The sequence below is a fragment of the Papio anubis genome, chromosome 1 (genome assembly GCF_008728515.1).
Source record: "Papio anubis isolate 15944 chromosome 1, Panubis1.0, whole genome shotgun sequence".
Classification (NCBI taxonomy): domain Eukaryota; kingdom Metazoa; phylum Chordata; class Mammalia; order Primates; family Cercopithecidae; genus Papio; species Papio anubis.
Window position 1 is genome coordinate 65,528,264 of NC_044976.1, and position 13,587 is coordinate 65,541,850.

Here is a 13,587-nt window from a genome sequence, read left to right on the forward strand (position 1 = left end):
CCAGCCAAGACTACCTCTTCTATGAAACTTTCCTTGGCATTACCTCATTCCTTGTCTGGGTGACAGTCTATTTGTTGTGTGCTCCTGGCCTCAAGCAACCCTCCAGCCTCTCAGCCTCCTGAGTAGCTGAGATTGCAGGCAAGAACCACCACACCAGGTTTTAAGAGGTTTACTCGCTGGGTGTGGTGGCTCACATCTGTAATCCCAGCACTTCGGGAAGCTGAGACAGGCGGATCACTTGAAGTCAGGAGTTCAAGACCAGCCTGGCCAACATGGTGAAACCCTGTGTCTACTAAAAATACAAAAAAAGTTAACTGGGCATGGTAGTGCACGCCTGTAATCCCAGCTACTTTGGAGGCTGAAGCAGGAGAATAACCTGAACCTAGGTGGTAGAGGTTGCAGTGAGCCGTGATTGTGGCACTGCACTCCAGCCCGGGTGACAGAGTGAGTCTCCATCTCAAAAAAAAAAAAAAAGAGGTTTACTCTTTGACAAATCTCTTCTTCACTAGGTTGAAAACTCATTTAAAGCAAGAATTGACTTACCTACCTCTGAATCTCAGCCTCAGGCAAAGCATTTTACATCTGACAGGGATTTGAAAATTACAATTTAATTTGGAGATGTCTCTGAATATAACTTTTTAGGAAGAGTAATCCTAATTTATCTGTAATAAATGATGTTACTTCATAATGATTTACTGGAATATGAAATAAAAAGTTGAGTGAATTATTATAAAATGGGGTTCTTGCCAATCTAAACTTGGTAAAAGTGTTTTGAAAGGAAACTTGGATTTATGTTCTTAATTTCTAGCTCAGTAGTGACAGTTTTTGTTGTTGTTGTTTGTTTTTAAAGAACACAATGAAATAGAGGCCATACCAATTGGGGCAGAATGAATTCCCAATTACTCTCACAGTGAATCATCTACAGACCTCACTGCAAAGGCTTGTTCACAACAAAAATTGTAGGTCAATATTATTAGCATATCAGAGACTAAGTCATATCTAAAATAAAAATGTCTTAAATATTTTAAGAGAACAATTTTGTTTTAACAGCACCTTTGGGACTAAAAACAAACAAAAATAACAAAACCCAGGGTCATCAATATAATAGGCTCAGCTGAGAAAGGTTCTTCAGCAAGTTCTAAACAACTCAGGAAAACTAAGAATCTCTAAAGTCACAAACTAAAGGCCTGAGAAATTATCTAGAAAATGGAGGCTTAAATTAAAATTCACTGCCATTATGTGGCTTTATCAGTTCAAACGCTTACCCCTTGAGGACAAGGCCACTTCTTACACTTTTATCTGACATAGCCCACTATTGAGACCACAGTAAGGACTCACTTCATCTGTTAAATGATTAATGTTGACTCAATAAGTAGACAACTGGCTGAGTTATCTCCATCTCACATTCCAAGGACAGACTTAGGGGAATCTTTTTTCTTTAAATCCAAAATGTTGATAAATGGCCCAAATTATAGGCTGAATTATGTTGTCCCCAAATGCATATGTTGACGTCCTAGGCCCCAGGATCTCAGAATGTGATTATGTTTGAACGTACATCCTTTAAAGAGTAAAGTTAAAATGCGATTGTTAGGGCAGGCCCCTGGCCAGTATGACTGGTGTCCTATAAGAAGAGGAGATTAGGACACCGAGGATACACAGAGGAAAGTCCTTGTGAAGATTCAGTGAGAAGGCAGGGCAGCACCCCAAGGCAAGGAGTGAGGCCTCTGAAGAAAACAACCCTGCCCACCCCTTCATTTCCAACTTTCAGTCTCTAGAACTGTGAGAAAACAAATTTCTGTTGTTTAGCCACTCCGTCTGTGATGTTTTGTCATGGCAGTCCCCACAAGCTAGTACAGCCCAGACACTGAGAACTAATTTAAAAACCCGACTCGGCCGGGCGCGGTGGCTCAAGCCTGTAATCCCAGCACTTTGGGAGGCCGAGACGGGTGGATCATGAGGTCAGGAGATCGAGACCACCCTGGCTAACACCGTGAAACCCCGTCTCTACTAAAAAATGCAAAAAAAAACTAGCCGGGCGAGGTGGCGGGCGCCTGTAGTCCCAACTACTCGGAAGGCTGAGGCAGGAGAATGGCGTAAACCCGGGAGGCGGAGCTTGCAGTGAGCTGAGATCCGGCCACTGCACTCCAGCCTGGGAGACAGAGCGAGACTCCGTCTCAAAAACAAAAAACAAAAAACAAAAAACCCGACTCATGTGCTTAGCGCTACATTATGAATTTTCTTGCTCCTTATTTATTTATTTTTATTTTTGAGACAGGGTCTCACTCACTCTGTCACCCAGGCTGGAGTGCAGTGGATGCGTTCAGCTCACTGCAGCCTCCGCCTCCCAGGTTCAAGTGATTCTCCTGCCTCAGCCTCCCGAGTAGCTGGGACTACAAGGCACACACCACCATGCCCTTCTAGGTTTTGTATTTTTAGTACAGACGGGGTTTCGCCATTTTGGCCAGGTTGATTTCGAACTCCTAACCTCAAGTGATCTGCGTGCCTCAGCCTCCCAAAGTGCTGGGATTACAGGCGTGAGCCACCACGCCCGGCCTGGAAGGGAAGTTTCTAAGAAAAACTATTAAGGAATTTAAAAACTATGATGTACGTGTATTGTGGAGTATTATTGTGGGCAACTAATCAGATAATAATTGGAAGAATTGATTAACCAGCTCGAAATCGCAGCACAATTACCGCAGGGGTGATAAGCTCCCACCAGCCATTCCAGGAGGTTGGGAGTCGTCAATTTGGAGGTGTATCAATTAAGTGGCCCCGGCGCCCCTCGTCACCTTCCCCCAGGCGCCTCCTTCTCGCTGGAAACGTAGGGAACCCGACTCAAACGCTCTATGCCTATGGTCGTTTCACGGGAGAGCAAAATTAAGGGCAATATTGAGGACGCTCATTAATATTTAGTTTAGAAGACGGAAAGGTTCTTCAGCGAACCTGGAAGAGGCCCCCGGGCCCGCCTCCCGCCGCGGTCCCACACTCGCCTGACCTGACCCACACTCTCCCTGTCGAGGCCCCGCTAGAGAACGTCTCACCGACTACAGGGACAGAAAAGCCGTTTATGTAAAACGATATTTTTCCTATTTCGCCCCCACCCTCGTACAAATTTTGATTTTCCGCTTTTCCAACGCTTCCGCACCCTGAAACAAACCTCGTCTTCCTTTCCTCCCTCTTCTGGCTCCGAGGGCTACGCGCCCCGCCCCCACCCTTCAGTACCTTAGCAACGCGTCCTCGGTCCGTAGAAACCGGTTTCCGATCTCTGCCCACTTCTGAAAGGCCTAGAGAGCAGAGTTCTCTTCTCAGAGGGGCTTCGCTCACAGACTTTTGTCACTAAAAGCCCAGACTCCCCAGATGCTTACGGATGTTAATACCGATTATGCTGAAGGAGTGGAAGGAGAGTCAAGTAAAGGAAGATGATCAAGTAAAAAGAACTGGAGAAGAGTGACTTTGTTTCCTCTTACTGTACCTCCTTTCTCCTTTTGTGCTATCCTGGAAACATCAAATTTCAAAAAGAAGCTTACAAAGTCCACCATGCAGCTTGCGGATCTGAATGGAAGTCAACAGTTTATATTTGAATATTTGACGGAAGATTGCTTTCATGGCTTATGGTATTTAAAAACAACAATAAAAACAAAAAACCATTTTATTTCCAAGACCAAGAAACCTCCCATGTGCTTAGTAAAATCACCCCTGTATTACTCAAGTTGTATAGCAAACTTGGCTGCACACACATACCATGTAGCATTTTTATGAGACATAATGGAGATACACTCTGACGTACATTCTGCTGTATTTACTGTATCCTAAGGAAACATTTGTCCTTATTGCTTACTTGTGTGAGCAGAAAATGCATTAAGGCCATGGGAATAATTTATTTTTAGAGTCATAATCTAAGAATGACTGACTTGAAAACAGCTTGTATTTAATTAAAAATGATGGGGAATTTCATAACCATGGTTAAATTTTAAGTCAGGGGTTGGTCATCATTCCAAGAATATACCTTATCTGATGCATCAAAATAGGAGGAAAAAAGCTTTAAAAAACAGCATTTCAACATCTGTGAAAAGAAGAGGAAAAAAAACACCTGCATTAGTCATCACAAGTCCGTGCTAGTGGCAATGGTAAAACTGAAAAAAAAAAAAAAAAGTATAGTTATGTAGCAATCCAAATTTGGCTAGAAATTGATATTAATAGTCAAGGCATGAAAACACTGGAATCAATGTATTTCAAATATTTGAAAAACAAACAATACAATAATTAAAAGTAGAAGGTAGTTTGATTCTTTTCTTTTTTTTTTCTTTTTAAGGCAAAGTCTTGCTCTGTTGCACAGACTGGAGCACAGTGGCGTGATCATAGCCCACTGCAACCTCAACCTCCTGGGCTCAAGTGATCCTCCCACCTCAGCCTCCCTAGTAGTTAGGACTACAGATGCATGCCACTATGCCTAGCTAATTTTTTTATTTCTATTTTTTGTAGAGACAGGGGCCTCACTCTGTTGCCCAGACTGGTCTTGAACTTCTGGGCTCAAGTGATCCTCTTGCCTTGTTTTCCCAGAGTGCTGGAATTTACAGATGTGGGTAGTCACTGCGGCTGGCCAAGGTAGTTTGATTCTATTTTATTATTTTAAGCCATATACATTCAAGAACAATGATTTGTATGGAATTGATAACTGGAATCTAGTTGATAGTGGTGATTTGTCTAGGATTGTTATAGTACCTTCAGCTCAAAAAGTTTGCACAGAGGTGAAAATTAGCTTCTTAAGTAAAGAATTGAGTTCAGAAATGTTAGCTACTCATTAATCTTCAGTCAATAAAATTTATAAAGCACAAATCTTATGAAATTCTTAGAATATTATCATTATCTCAGCTAATATTTATGGAACATGTTCTGTATGCCAGGTACTAGGCTACAATTTTAAAATAGTTCTAATTTCATCCTTTACTTTCCATTCTTAAAACTTAATCAGTATCTATGAAAAAGGTATTATCTTTGATTTTAGAAAAGACCTGACTGAAACTCAAAGAAATTATGTGATTTGCCCAACATCATATAATTAGTAAGTATAAATATTAATATAAGACAAAGTACAAAGTATTTTCTCTTTAATAACAAATGCTCCGTAAATGTACACAAAAAAGAATTCAAGTGGATTTTTTCCTAACTACTTTAATTGCTCTCAGTTGAATTCAGTATTTACTGAATGAGTTCATGAACCTATTATAGATAAATATGGGGTAAAGGAGCCTAATGAATGTTTTATTTTAAAAGTATACAGATTTCTTAAAATATAAACTGTTTTCTGTAAGAAAGCAAAGAAAGTAAAATCTGCAGACTTTTTGCTACTTCCTTTGAAGTAGGCCAACTACAAAGTTAGAAGGCACGTTCCCCAAAACTGCCCTTACTCTGACACTAAGTTCAGGGGGCCGTCAAAACCCTGAATAGAACCCTCAGGGTCGATAATTTGCTAGAAAGACTCACAGACCTCACGGAAAGCTATTGTATTTGGGGTTATAGTTTACTACAGGGAAAGGTTACAGATTACAACTAGCCAAGGAAAGAAGTTCACAGGGCAGAGTCAGTCCAGAAATACCAAATGTGGAGCTTTTATTGTCCTCTTCCTGTGGCGTCAGGACAGGTTACTCCCCAGCATTGTTGAATGGCAATGCACACATAGAGATTTGCTACCCAGGGAAGCTCACCCAAGCGTCGTGTTCAGTTTGTAGTGGGGCTTCATCAGACAGGCATAATTGGTCGATTGCCCACATGGTTAATCTCTATCTCCAAGCTGGCAGATACCACGTGACCCAAAGCTCTTGCTCTAAGTCACACTGTTGATCTTTCTGGAGTCCCCACCCTAAGACTATGCAGGTGTGGCCACCTCCCCATCCTAAATCACATTGTTAGACTATCCAATATGACTCAAGATCTTCAGGCAAACAAAGATCTTCCTATCAGGCATAACATTCCTAGGGCCCAAAGGTTATGTCTCAGAAGGCAAGGGCAAAGGCCAGATTTTCTTTTCTTTGGGCAAGAGAGTCTTTCCTATAAATTCTTTACTACACAACTACTAGGTTTAGAAAGTATCAAAATTTGTGCTTAATCATCCCAAATATGAAAATCCTGTGATTTCCCACCCCTGCTTTCTGTCCTCTCTTGAGAAAAGAGCATTTTTTCCCCCTGCCCTACACAAACCATGAAGCCTGGGAGAAGTGTCAGTGTTCTTCACTGTTCCTAATGTTCCTTCCACACCTTTATGTTTCTTCTTCCCTAGGAAAAGCTGCCTCTTCTGAGGTTCATGACAACTATCTCTCCATATGTATTTACTAACAAATTCCCAGGCACTTCTCACTTTTACAGATTTGGGGACTTTCTCAATGTTCTTTTCCATATTAAATCCGTTAAGCCAATAGTTCTGCCTCAAAACTCTTTACCTTTCCAGATTAAAGCTATCTTTACTTCATTATCCCCTAACTCTGAAATATTAAGCTCTAGCAGGTCCTCTCTGATCACTGCGTTTTATCCCATTTACCCATTACCTCTCTTATTCTAGATAATATGCTCGTTGGTCACTTAATGACCTTCTGTTTCCTATTTGTGAATCCAATGGATATCTTTCAGGTCCTATGTTACTTGACATCTCTTCTGAATTGGACACGTTTTACTTCTGGCTCTTTGAAACATTCCCTTCCTTTGGCTTCAATTACACAACTCTCTCCTACTTTTCTTCCCCTGCCTGCTGTAAATAATCATTGTCCCCTGGGATTCTTTCTTGCTTGTTTTTTGGGTTTTTTCTTCTCCCTTTGTTTCCTTCATAGGCTTGACATTCCCTTCAGAATTCAGTCAAAACCGTGCAGCATAGAATATTAGAACTTCTACCATCTGAGCCCATTCTATGTTGAACTGAGTTCTGATTGTCTTTCCAGCTTTATCTCAGCCAACCCATGGTACAGAAAGTGACTACCTTGTAACCTAATGGGAACTTTTACAAAGTTTTGGGCTTTTTATATCTGTGTCTTTTCATGCCATTCCCTCAGCACAGGGACTTCAGAACTTCTGCAGCCCCCTGGTTCTAAGGATGGAGAAAGTTATCTATGTTAGGCCAATGAGATCACAACACCCTGACCACAGTGACTGGCTCAGGGAGAGGCAGGTGACTAACGGGAGGCCGGTTAGGGCCCAGAAAATTTGATTCCGGGACTTTGAGCCTTCAGGGAAGATGACTTCCTCTTCCAGTCTGCCTGTTATGACAATTTGAGTCTTATGCTGTGGGAGCCACTATGAAGAGCCTGAGAGTGGAGTCCCCCCAGGGGAAGCAAACTGAGAGCTGGACCTGGGCAGTATCATTTGAGCCCACGGTCAAGCTATCACTGAACCTAGAGCTACTTCTAGACCTCTTCAGCTAACATGATCCAATAAGTTCTCTTTGTGTATAAACCAGTCTGATTTAGTTTTCTATAGAAGCCTAGAGACTGATAATGTGCTCAACAAATATTTGTCAAATGAGTGGAAACCATAAAATGGATAGAATAACTATCTCAGAGGGCTAGTCTGAGAAGTAAATGATTTACCAATCATTTACTTTTGCTAGGCCAAGCACAGTACCTAGCAAAAAGCAGGTATATGAACGTTCATTATGTTTCTATGCCTCCAGTACTCTCCCTGTCACCACACAGCCACACAACATAGCTCAGAAACTGCTACCTGAACTTGATTATAAGTTCTAAGAAAACTCATATTCACAAAAATTTGACTTCTTCAGTCCTAGGTTTTTCCCCATAAATCTTTTTCTTCTATTAAAGACCACAACTTAATATTTATTTATGTTTTTAAAGATCACAACTGTAAACATATTCATTTGTATAGCATCTGCTATAGTTTGAATATTTGTCCCCTCCAAAACTCATGTTGAACTTTAATCCCCAATGTGGCAGTATTGAGAGGTGAGGCCTTAATTTATTTTTTTTAAATAAAGATAAAAGTCTTGCTATGTTGCCCAGGCTAGTTTCAAACTCCTGGACTCAAGGGATCCTCTACCTCAGCCTCTCCAGTAGCTGTCCTACAGGCAAGACCCACTGCACCCAGCTTGGTGGGGCCTTTAAAAGGTTCTTGGGTCATAAGGGCAGAGCCCTTATGAATGGATTAATGAATTATGTGTTAACGGATTAATGGATTATCATGAGAGTGGGATTGGTGGTTTTATAAGAAAACAAAGAGACACCTAAGCGAGCAACATAACGCCCTCACCATGTGATGCCCTGTGCCACCGTGGGACTCTGCAGAGACCTCCTAGCAGCAAGAAGGCCCTCACCAGAAGTGTCCCCTCAGCCTTGCACTTCTCAGTCTCCATAACTGTGAGAAATCATTCCTTTTCTTTATAAATTCCCCATATTCAGATATTCTGCTACAAGCAACAGAAAATGGACTAAGATAGCATCTTGCAAGTCTTCACTTACTATACATGCAAAAGCAAAATATTTAAAGTAAAAGATTGTTAGATCTGACTTCATAAATATTTAAAATTTCTGTATGTCAAAACAAGTCATTAAAAATGTAAAATGGGTTAAACTTGGAAATGTGTATAAACCAAGAATATCTTAAAATTTTACAAATCACTAAGGACAAACACCATAATGAAAAAGAATGTATGTTGAGTATAGTCACTTTACAAAAGAATACCTACAAATGATCGTTAATTATATCTTTGATGTTCAATGGCATAGTCGAAGTCATGTGCATTAAGCCAATAAAATATAATCTTTTTTATCATCTTGGCAAGCTGGGGAAAGGAACAGAGAAAGATGCACATCTATGCTCTACTGGTTGAACTGTACGTTGTTAGGATGGGAATTTACAATTTGTATAAAAACCTTCAAAACTGTTTTAATCTTTGACTCAACAATTTCACTTCCAAAAATTAATATTTAGAAATTAATCATAGAAATGCACAAAAAGTTGTAACGATGATTTTATTTAATATTTTTTATAATGATAAAAAATTTTAAAGTGGGATAATAATATCTATCATCTATGTATTGAATTCTCACTTATTGGGTTTATTATGTGTCAATTACTGCATTTTCACATACATTGTCTCATTTATTCTTCATTTTATCGATTAAAAAATGAATTTAGAGATAGTAAATATTCTGATCAAGATCATAAATCTACTAAATGGCAGATTCAGAATTTAAACCCAGTGATATTTTTTTCCAAAGCCTATGATCTGAATTACTATTTTTAGATTTTCTTGTCAAAATTTTTATCTAGCCATAGGATGATATATATGATACAGCTATTACAAGTGGTATGAAGAAATACATAACATAGGAAAATGTGTATGATAATGTGTTAATTGAAAAAATTATAAGATTAGAAAGCTTCATCTACAGAATGATTCTTTTAAGACAAAGTATGAGTCTCTGTTGAAAGAAAAAGATCTGTAATTAAGCATCCTCAAAAGAATTATCTTAAGGTGGTAAAGTTATATCTTGGAAATATTTTTCTACTTTGTATACTTTTGTATTTTCTTAATGCACAGACTAATTCATAGTAGAAACTATTAATGTATTATTTTTGCAGCCAACAAGTTATTAAAACACTTCAACGTGGCCAAAAGACTTTTTTGCGAAACTGGAAAAGTCAAAAACCTCTTAAAAAAAAAAATTTGAAATTTCTTTCCATTGGGTGCCCAAAAAAGTTTTTACAAGTCAGTTCCAGGACTCATGACTATAATCCCGGCACTTTGGTAAGCCGAGGTGGTAGGATCATTTGAGGCCAGGAGATCAAGACCAACCTGGGCAACACAGCAAGACCCCATCTCTACTAAAAATAAAAATAAAAAAAATTACCTGGGTGTAGTGATGCATATCTGTAGTCCAGCTATTCAGGAGGCTAAGATAGAAGGATCCCTTGAGCCCCAGAGGTTGAGGCTGCAGTGAGCCGAGATCACGGCACTGCACATCAGCCTAGGTGACAGAGTGTGCAGCGGGATAATTAAGGAATCAGAGAGACCGAGGGGTTGAGGAGGAATTATTTAATTATTTAGGTGCACAGACCCAGTCGGATTAACATCCAAACGACTGAGCCCCGAACAAAGAGTTAAGCCACCTATTAAGCATTTCGTGGGGCAGGGGGAGATTTGTGCAGTGGGAAGCGTATTACAGAAGTGAGAAACAAAGACAGTTATTCGATTAAGACATGCATTACATTATTTCTTACTTTTTAAGGAACAACATGTTTTATGACTTGAGATTATCTGTTTAGTGACCTTGCAGCTGCACAGCTAGAGAAACAGTCTTCACAATGTCTGGGAAAGGGAGAGATAAGGCTCACTAGCCACAGAAAAACAGGCAGTCAATTTTTAAAGGACTTCAGCTCTTTCTCTTCCTCATGGGAAATTGGTTTTTCTTACATACAGCTGAGTTTTTGCTTAAACATTTTAAAATTTCTTTTAATTCCTGTTCCAAGTGAGATCCTGTCTCAAAAAAGTAAAAGATAAAAAATTTAATTTTTTTAAATTAAAAAGAACATTTTTACAAATTGTATAAAGCTAAAGACTAAAACAATAATTTGGTGAGTTTAAAAGTAAAAGATAAACCAATGGAAAATAGAAAAACTCAGAGTGGATTAAAGAAAATTCTGTAGCCATCCCATTTTAAATGCTTCTCTACTCTTTATTCCAGTTTTATGGCACTTTTACCTAAAGGAATAGCAGAGACACTTTTGTGTTATGCAGAGCTGAAGCCTCTCCCATTGGCCTGCTCTCACAGGTATTTTATAAATACAGCAACACAAAAATAATTTTTTAAAATTTATTTTTTATGTTTTGGGACAGAGTTTCACTCTTGTTGCCCAGGTTGGAGTGCAATGATGTGATCTCAGATCCACCTCCTGTGTTCAAGCGATTGTCCTGCCTCAGTCTCACGAGTAGCTGGGACCACAGGTGTGTGCCAGCACGCCCGGCTAATTTTTTTGTATTTTTAATAGAGACAAGGTTTCACCATGTTGGCCAGGCTGGTCTCGAACTTCTGACGTCAGGTGATCCACCCGCCTTGGCCTCCCAAAGTGCTGGGATTATAGGCATGAGCCACTGCATCCGGCCTGGTCTACCTAATTTCATTACAGCATAAACCACTTTTAATTGAACCTTGTGTTCAGAGTATAGCCTTACTTTATCTTCTCCATAGCTTTAAGAGGTAGGTATAACTATGCCCATTTCATAAATAAGACCACTGATTCTCAGATAGATTAAATAACTTGACAACTTTCTTAGATAATGAGAGGTTAATTCTTTTTCATTTCAAAGCCCAGGATCTTTCCACTTTGTCTCACAGCATAACAAAATCAAAGGCTATGCATGTGCTCCCCAAAGAAAACTTAGGGTAAATATCCTGTCTGTGACTCAAGATATATTTTACAAGTGGCTAAGAGAAAAACAATCTTTAGACTGTTTGAAAATGAGTAGCATGACTTTTAATATAGTGCTGGGGAGGATTTTTGCTTTAAAAGTAAAATTAAAGGTGAAATGATAATGAATATATAAATATCATTATAAAGGGTAGTATTGTCTTATTTTTGGCTCTTTCAAAAGCAGACCACGCGAAAACAAGGATTTTTAGTATAAGGATTTATCTGGGAGGTGATCCCAGAAAGTGTGATGAAGTGAAGCAAGGAAAGATGAAATGTCAATGCATTAATCAGTGGGTCACTGCTGTGGGAGACCGGGGCTCAATTTCTCTGAGTAGCATCTAAGAGTTGACGGAACTGATGTAGAACACAGTGCAGAATTGCCCTTTCAATGGGTGAGGAGGCTGGAGTGTTTTTATTCACCAAATCCCATCTATCATGAATTGATGGTTGTTTCTGGGACATTATGTCTCTGGCACTTCCAGCCTGCCCTACAAGTAGGCTGAGCACATTCCTGAGACCAGAAACCATCCTTAAATGGAGAGACACAGGGGCTTGAAGTAAAATGCCACTGCGTGTAAAAAAAATTTTCTGTGAAGCTGTAGGTGACCTTGAGAATGGACTGAGGGAATCTAGGCAGGATATCAGCAGAATATGTCACAGGGATCAATAATAAGTAAATGCACGTTTGTGTGTGTATGTGTGTGCAGCTTGAGTAGAATAAAATGCAATTTCATAAGTAGTTTCAAAAAGTAAAATGCAGAGAAAACTATGTTCTCTTACTGTTATAGACCCTCCTACCACTTGATGGCAGCATACCAAAGTTTAGGTGCTTGAAACTAAAATATCAATAAATAAAAAATAATAATTACTTGATATGATGACAAATATTGACAATAGCTGCAAAACAACTTTCCCCAAATGTGCCCTTTTCCAGTTGATGGTGAAGCTACTGTTACTATATTGTGGGTTTTCAGAACGATTCTTTCAACACGTCGCTTCTCCTTCAAATCCTGCCCATCTTGACACCTATTCTAGATTCACGAAATCATTACTACAGAGCAGTGAAGCGCTTGAATTAATGCCTAAACCACTTTCTTACTTTGTCTATCTCTTTACTTTTCACTGCTACTGGGCCTGATTTGTCTCTTTTATATTGGCATTCCTTATAGAAACAGGAAGATCCTTTTTAAAAAACAAATTTTTTAAGAGAAGAGTTGTTTTCCTAATTCAAATGTTGACAAAAAGGATTGTTAATGCTGATAACTATAACCATTCTTCTGTATTCACTTCTATTATAGTCACATGTCTTCTTAAGCTAGTTAAAATGATTTATTTTAAAACCCTATGAACGAAATTTAATTGAAAGTTAATGTCAAATACCATTATTATCTTAAACTAAATGTAAAATTAAATATTGATAAATTTTCATTAATTCTAGAATGATTGATATTCTGTCAAAGTCCTCCTATAATTCCTTTGATTTCCCCCAACTGATTTGGTTGTAACTATGTGGGTTCTTTTTTTCTTCTAGCTTCTTTTTTTTCTTTTCTTTTCTTTTTTTTTTTTTTGAGACGGAGTCTCGCTCTGCCGCCCAGGCTGGAGTGCAGTGGCGCGATCTCGGCTCACTGCAAGCTCCGCCTCCCCGGTTCACGCCATTCTCCTGCCTCAGCTTCTGGAGTAGCTGGGACTACAGGCGCCCGCCACCACGCCCGGCTAATTTTTTTGTACTTTTAGTAGAGACGGGGTTTCACTGTGTTAGCCAGGATGGTCTCAATCTCCTGGCCTTGTGATCCGCCCGCCTCAGCCTCCCAAAGTGCTGGGATTACAGGCGTGAGCCACCGCGCCCGGCCTCTTCTAGCTTCTTAAATGCTGGTATTCTCCAGGGTTCTCCCTTCAGATTTCCATCTTCCCACAACCTATTCTCTTTTCCTATGTAATCTCACCCATATCCAAAATTTAAGTTATCACCTACTTATTGATAATTCCTGGATTAATATTTCTCACTCTGATCTATCTCTGAAACTCCAGTTTCATTTTGTGAATGCTACCAAACATCTCCACTGGGAGTCCCACAGGCACTGCAAATTCATCATGTCTACATGTTAATTTATATTCCTTCCCAAATTTGCTCCATCTCTGAAGGGGGAAGAAAGAGAGATCAGATTGTTACTG

At 39.4% G+C, this 13,587-nt stretch overlaps 1 protein-coding gene across 7 annotated transcripts in view; it reads right to left on the reverse strand.

The window, feature by feature from the left end:
- C1H1orf141 (chromosome 1 C1orf141 homolog) overlaps window positions 1-4,158 on the reverse strand; it is a 62,384-nt gene extending 58,226 nt beyond the window's left edge. For 3 of the 7 annotated variants that reach the window (XM_009210412.3, XM_009210353.3, XM_009210409.3), the window contains exon 1: window positions 3,158-3,225. The gene's annotated coding sequence lies outside the window, so the exon portion shown is untranslated. The other 4 variants (XM_031669676.1, XM_009210366.4, XM_017962296.3 and 1 more) reach the window with 4 other exon arrangements.
- Between the last annotated feature and the right edge of the window lie 9,429 nt (window positions 4,159-13,587).